We start from the raw sequence: 8,276 nt of genomic DNA, 5'->3' as shown, positions 1-8,276 counted from the left end.
ACTTACCAAATGGCTCCTCCCATCATATTATGTTGTTGACAAAGTTTTGGGCTCAATCCGATTTCGATTGGCCAATAAAATTGGACAATTCAAGTTCGTACGAAGCTCGTTCATTAAATGGAGTGGTTGGTGTATTGCATAGTTTTTGCCATTGGATTTCACTCAAAAGTCACCAAATGACTCCTCCCACCATACTATGATGTTGACCAAGTTTTGGGCTCAATCCGATATCGATTGGACAATTCAAGTTCGTTGGAAGTTCGTTCCATAAATGTAGTGGTTGGTGTATTGCATACTTTTGGTGATTGGATTTCACTCAAAACTCACCAAATGGCTCGTCCCACCTTGTTATGATGTTGACCAAGTTTTGGGCTCAATCCGATATCGATTGGCCGATGAAATTGGGTAGTTCAAGTTCGTACAAAGTTCGTTATGTAAATGTCGTGGTTGGTATGTTGCATAGTTTTGGTGATTGGATTTCACTCAACACTCACCAAATTACTATTCCCACCTTATTATGATGTTGACCAAGTTTTCGGCGCAATCCGATATTGATTGGTCAATGAAATTGGACAATTCAAGTTCGTTCGAAGTTCGTTCCGTAAATATAGTGGTTGGTGTATTGCATAGTTTAAGCAATTGGATTTACTCAAAATTCCCCAAATGAATCCTCCCACCATATTTTGATGTTGCCCAAGTTTTGGGCTCGTTTCAATATGGATTGTCCAATGAAATTTGACAATTCAAGTTCATACGAAGTTCTTTTCATAAATGGAGTGGCTGATGTATTGCATAGTTTTAGCCATTGGATTTCACTCAAAACTCACCTAATGACTCCTCCCGCCATACTATGATGTTGACCAAGTTTTGGGCTCAATCCGATACCGATTGGCCAATGAAATTGGACAATTCAAGTTCGTACGAAGCTCGTTCCGTAAATAAAGTGGTTGGTGTATTGCATAGTTTTAGCTATTGGATTTCACTCAAAACTCAACAAATGACTCCTCCCACCATATTATGTTGTTGACTAAGTTTTGGACTCAATCCGATATCGATTGGACAATTCAAGTTCGCATAATGCTCATTCTGTAAATGGAGTGGTTGGTGTATTGCATAGTTTTAGCTATTGGATTTCACTCAAAACTCAACAAATGACTCCTCCCACCATATTATGTTGTTGACTAAGTTTTGGACTCAATCCGATATCGATTGGCCAATGAAATTGGACAATTCAAGTTCGCACAATGCTCGTTCCGTAAATGGAGTGGTTGGTTTATTGCATAGTTTAGCCATTGGATTTCACTCAAAACTCACCAAATGACTCCTCCCACCATATTATGAGGTTGACCAAGTTTTGGGCTCAATAATTCATGTTCTACAAAGTTCGTTTTGTAAATGCAATGGTTTGTGTATTGCATAGTTTTAGCCATTGGATTTCTGGCCAAGTTGGGAGGTCCTAGATACCAAGTTTGGGAATTGAGTGCGATGTATTTTTGGTGATGTTAAATTAGTGAATAAGAAAGGAGAGGGAAAAAATAAAAGCGAAAATTCAAAAGTCAGAACTGAAATTTGTTTTCGTAAATAATGATTTGAAAAGGAAATTGAAAACTGCTAATAAATATGTTTTCCATTTTTTATTTCAAAAGAACTGAAAATAAAATATTTAAAGTTGAAAAATGGTTATCAAACTAGCCTCAAAATTACTTATTTACAAATAGCAAGTTATGATTTAATGCCAAAGCGAAATTCTGTTTCAAGGACATTGCAAATTTGCAAGATTATATCTAAAAGAACAATCAGTGTTTATTTTACTGCATTATTTAATTTTGTTATTTTATTTATTGTTTAACTTAACTTTTAAATTATTATTAGTGTAATACTGATTGTTGATTTTCCAACAAATGCCATGGAACATTTATCTTGGGGCCTTTCCATATACATCAAAAACGTAATTGGTGGAAGATTGAGTGGCCATAGAAATGGTAGATATTGAGGTACCCACTTCACCTTCCTTGCTCCTAAAGATGTAGGGTACTCTCCCAACTCTTATTATTATTATTTTCACATTTTGTTTGTGAAGTGTCTTTCCCAACTAAATGAGAACTGATCTTTTTCTGTGTTGAAAAATAAAACCGGCAAGTTTGGTGGATAGAGGTCCATCTTCATTTTTCACGTTGGAGCCAATTTATTTATTTATTTATTTTGCATTTAATTTTTATCCAAACTCAGTTAGTACACATATATTTTTATGGGCTAACTTAATCCTTTAAAACATGATCGAAATAAAAAATAAAATAAAATTTCATGATTAATCTAAATAAAAAGAATAATTTATTTACAATCATCTTATAACTCAAATAGTTAAAAATATTTATCTAAATAAATTTAATTTTTCCTTTCTTCAATATCGTTTTTATATAATAAAAAAATAAGAGTATGGGACTGTTTTGATTGTGCCCGTACCCGTACATCACCATAACGAAGTCTCAGGTTTCCCACTCGGGCATTGACAATTTTCGCATTGCAAACTCTGTGGCAATGGCCTATGGATGCGTGCATTCAAAATGTCAAACAGTGGACCGATCTAGTAGCAGTTCCCTATACGCGTAAACCTGCTTTTTGTTTGTTCATTTCACACCCACCACCACATGAACAAAGATAGATGGATAGGACAACAAAGCAAACAAACTTATGACATGATTCTTTGAGAGCAAGCAACACCGTCATTGTACAAATGGTAGCAAATTAGAAATGTCCATGTCACCATCAACGTGGATACATATACACCAAACACGAAGTCCACTCGCTGATATGCTTTTCCTTCTTTTTTCTATACAAGCAAAAGCGATGGTAATTCAACAGAGTGTAAGGATGAATGTTCCTATAATTTATATTTAAATATATAAACATTCAACAAAGTTTGTAGTTAAAATAATTAAGAATTGTTATTTTTATATATGAGGTAATGTGTTCGAATGCTCTTCAATTTTAATTAATTTTGACAAGAGTGATCTTGCAATGAAGATAAAAAAGGTAAATAATTCAAATTATGAGATAGATTGTGCAATGAGCCAAAACGAGTAGTTAACACTATATAAACTTACTAATTGAATAGTGTTTGAGGACTACATTGAAATTATTTACTTAAGATTGTAATTTTTTTTAAAGAATACTCAAGATTGTAATTTAGTTGGTTTAATCCACAAGTACGTATATTATAATAATTAACAGGATTTTTAGCTATTTTACCCTCTAAATTATGACCCTTGTATAATTTAACCCTCTTAGTTAAAAATCAGTAAATTTAACATCCGAAGTCATTAAAACAATCAATTTATCCCTTACTGTTAATATTTTTGAATTTCATATACTTTTCCATCTAAAAAGACACGTGTGGTTCACGTGACTTATTATTTGATTTTTTTTAATTATTATTATTAAGAACCAAAACATTTAGAAATTAAAAATATTTAAAAAATGATAGGAAAAAAAAAACCCTAATATGCGGAATTCACAACATGGTCACAGCAACCCTAAATCCAAAAGGCCCGAGATTGGCTCCTCAAGAAGGCAAAAGCCGCCATAGACGAGCTCGACAAGCATCTCTCATCGAACTAACTTCTCTCCCCATCGCCTTCGCTTCCACTCTTAGCACACCACCGCCATGTGAAAATCCAAGCTTCTAGGGTTGGTTTTCCTCTTCCCCAATCGATTTTCAGACTTGTTCTTAATGAGTAGCTTGACCTTCATGGCCGCTTGCTTGTGCTCCTCAATCGAACCCGCCTCAAGTTCGACAATGAGCTGGCGAATCATATTGTCGAAGTTGTCCGAAGTGCAAGAAATCAGAAGCCATGTCCTATGAGACAATGTCATTTGAAACACTCTAGATTTTTCGTTGTTACAATCACTGAAAGAAGAGAAATTTCAATGTTCACCTTTACTCAGACCACTGAAATTTCTCCCCATGTAACCGAAATTGCTCCTTTGCAATCAAGTTGTTGTCTTTGCTTGCCCACACCTCTCCATGGGATCGATGGGTGCAAGCATTCTTTCAGGAGGAAAACATTTTTCCTTTCTTAAACTACTAAATTAAACCTATGTACCTTGTCATCTAAATTTTTTTCGATAAAGAGCCATAGTATTTTATTGATAAGAGGAACAGAAACAAGTACAAAGACACTATGGTGCTGAATATGAATGAATCTTCTCCTGTGATCAAACGCAACAATGAGTTGAATTGAACTAGAGAGTATAACACACAACTCAAAAACTAATTAAAATCCTTGATTCAGCAACCAAAAGCATGCCTACTCAACCTACAATACAAATTTGTCTTACAATGTCAGAAACAGCAGATTCGTATCGAAAGCCGAAAACTGAAAATAAATAAAACTAACAAACGACAGCAACCTAGCTACCTTAATAATCGCCCCTCTCCTTACCTCACCAACCTAGCCACCCAAACCATGACCCAGGCCACCGGAACCAACACCATGTCCAGCCACTTATGTGTTGTTGTGATATCCCGTTCCTAGATTAATAATTAATTCTTAAATTATTCAAGTGAAAGACAATTTTACCCCAAGAATATTTTAATAGGTTTAAAATTTGACTTTTTTCTGGGAAAGAATTTGGGGATTTAGTAGCACAATTGCGTAGAGCACGTCAATACGAGTTCGTAGACACATAGTGGGTTCAAATTGGAGTTTTAACGAACAAATTACGATCAACGAAAGTGCAGTGGCACAACCATAAATATTTCGAAGTCAGATTTTTATTATAAAAAAAACATGCTCTCTCTCTTTCTCTCTCTCTCTCTCTCTCTCTCTCTCTCCCCTTTCTCTCTCCTCCTCCCCCAATCTCTCTCCCTTCTCGCACAGCTGGCCACTGTTTGGCAGACAATCTCACTGTTCCAACCACCGTTGGCCACTAGACTGGTCCCAAACGAACCGGCCCGCCTTCCTCTTCACATCCCCTCCCTTTTTGCCGCAACTGCATCCTATGCCGCCAGAATTAGATCAACAATCACCCGTTTTCTCTTTGAATTTTCGTCATCATTTCTGACGATTTCGACCACCACATTTGTCGATCCAGGTATGTTTTCACATCCTTTCAACGTGACTTTGTTGATGGTTGGGTTGGTTAGGATTGATTTTAAAGTTTTGAAGCTCGATTTACGATCTAAGTTATGACAGATTTTCGGCCAGAATTTTCGACAAGTTGCTACACTAGTTGTCCGGATCACGTAGATATAGGTATTGTTGTGCGTTTTGAGAATTTTTCGATTGCTAGAATTTTCTCAAACCACCCACGCTCTGCCGAAGCGTATGGCGGCGGCACGTGGGCTGAGTTTGGGTGGCCTAATTGGTCCTAAAATGATCTCCAGGTTGTCTCGAGTACGACGGTATGCTTGGATTCGAATTTGGTTATCGTTTGACGGTCGAACGGAGTTTTACATATTAGACGGTATCCGAGTTTGATATGTTCGAACCGTTGGATAGACTCTATTTCCAAATATGTTGATCTAGGAACCTTTAAGCTCGGTAAGAACTCACGGATCAAGAATCGGAGTCCCAAATACTCAGAATCAATGATTCAAAGATTACGTAAAATGGTGACCGTCCAATAGTGTGATCCGACCGCTCGATCCGGACCAAACTTGCAGGACGTGTTTAGTAAATTTTATTGAACCCATTAGAACTTTCGGATTATTAATCGGAGGCTCGAGGGTGGGGGGAGGGGGGGAGACCAGATTGATCAATATAAGAATTTAATCGTATATTTAATCTCGGGTCTTTTCAGACCATTCCAACTGTCACAACTGTTGAAAATGGGCCTAGGAATTTTCTTAAGTTACACATAGGCATTTTAAGGCCGGGAGTCAAGGTTTTGATTAAATATTTGTGGTTGAGCTATTTTATTAATTAAATATTTTAATAGCTTAAATAGGTACTCATGCTCCAATAAACTTGCATGAAAGACCCTCGAAAGGTCAGGCGAGCTCGGACGCACTGTGAGTGGACGTTTGTTTTATAAATGAATTTTATGCAGTAACAGTTTTATTAATTGATCTTGAATGAATTGTTTATGATTTTTGCTTTCCAAGCATACAGTTTGAATTCAAATGCTTTTATAAAATTTTGTTTATGATAAAATGTGAATGACTTGGAAAGTAGAAAAGGAAATGTTGAGCCAATTCTTAACAACTAAAATGAGTTATTAAAAACAGCAACTTTAATTCTCGCAAGTGCACGAACCGTTTATAGTATAGCTTATGTAAATACGAGGTCGATCCCACGGAGAATGGTAACTTGGTTCCAAGTTAAATTACTTAGAATGCTAGAAAAACATAAAACAAAGAAACTGACTAACTAGCTAAAGGCAAGGTCGAATTCAACAATGCCTCTTGCTAATTACTCAAGGTCTAGGACAGAATCCTAGCACCACACACGCACTCGAAATGGGGGGTTTTGTTGTTGAAATGAAAAGAAGAAAGTGAAATGAAAGTGCTCGAAAGTAAACACTGGCAGCAATCAACAGATTGTGAAACACTAATTGAGAGGTGTTAGAGCCTTGGAATCCACCACTAGTTTTCCTATCCAAGTTATGAATGCATAGAAATTGACTCAAGCTTCATCAACAATAGATTATCGCATACAAGCCTATGGTATCTAGGTGCAGGATGCATGATTCTCCTAAGGCATGTGATTATGCATGGTATCTACACAACACGTGATCTCTAATATGCAACCTAAGCATGGTATCTACTTAGAATAAAGCATACAAGAGTCATTAAGCTCCTTGAGAATATGATAATCACACAAGTCCTAGAACATGGTATCTGTCCTAGTCAACCTATGGTTATTAACCCCTTGAATGATTCTTAGGCCATTCATGTGTTGCTTGTGAAAGGAGAGTAGAATTGGTGAATCTAAACCCCTTCCCAACCTGTGCTAGATGCATAAAATCCTAGTTAGCTACTCCAAGAAAACATACATCAAGCACATAATAAACTGGAGATTAACAACTTGATAATAAAAGCAAGGAAATCAATTAACTATAAAATCATCCATAACATTGAATATTCATGACTAGGGCTTCATCCTAAGCCCTAACTAAATGGATTAGTTAGACATAACTATGAATACAGAAAATAAGAAATACATAGATAGGATAAAGAGAGGAGAAGAACTAGATGATGGCAGCAAGGAAGTTCCCAGGACAGCTCCAAGCTCCCTTGACAGCTCCAAGCTCTCTTCTCTCTTTGTGGTGAATCTGAATGTGTGTATGAGAGTAATGGATGAAGTGAATGTGTGTGTCTGCCTTCTATATCTCCCTCCTCCNCTTTGAATGAGTGTGCAGCTCTCTATTTATAGAGTGCCAATTTCGTCCTCCCCTCTACCTGGTGAAACACACCTCTCTTAGCTGCTCCTAATTGCCTAAGCTGCCCAATAAATGCCAACTGCTCCAGCTGCCCAAAANGTCAATTGCTCCAGCTGCCCAATAAATGCTTTGGTGAATTATTCTTGGTCTCTTTATGACAAGCTTNACTTTTGTTCATCTTTAGCTGCTCCTAATTGCCTAAGCTGCCCAAAAAGTCAATTGCTCCAGCTGCCCAATAAATGCTTTGGTGAATTATTCTTGGTCTCTTTATGGCAATCTTGACTTTTGTTCATCTTTCTGACTTCCCAAGCTGATTTGTCTCCCATGTGTGGCTGCTTTTATGTGTAGCACATGGCTCTAGGGATGTAGCCACATTAAATGTGATGGCAGCCAACTATGACTTTTCTGTGAACTTGGTTGAGACTTTGATGTGCTGAAGGCTCCAGCTTTATCNAATTGGGCTGAACTTTGGATATGTTATAATAGACACCCATTGAAACAACTTCTGTCAAGGATGTCTCCTCATCCGACCTGTGTAAATTGCTGAAATGAGGCCTGCAAGATGACCTACGAAACTGGACTGTGGCTCAAATTGGTTTTGTCTTTAAGCCCATATTCCTCTTGTGCCACACAGCCATTAACATGCATGAAGTGTGTCAAATGTCATCCCCTTGCTGTCTTAACCTACAAAACACACAAACATAGGTAAGAGACTCAAAATAAANAGAAGCTAAACAAAATTACTAAGAAAAGAAGGCATGCAAATGTGTGAAATTATGACCTTATCAAATACCCCCAAACTTAGATTTTGCTAGTCCTCGAGCAAAACAAAATAAAACTACAACTTAGGAATCAGGAAATAAGCAACTAGCCTTCCAAACAATATCCTCAAA

This window comes from Prunus dulcis, chromosome 8, assembly GCF_902201215.1.
Source record: "Prunus dulcis chromosome 8, ALMONDv2, whole genome shotgun sequence".
Classification (NCBI taxonomy): domain Eukaryota; kingdom Viridiplantae; phylum Streptophyta; class Magnoliopsida; order Rosales; family Rosaceae; genus Prunus; species Prunus dulcis.
Note: the sequence above shows the minus strand (reverse complement) of the source record.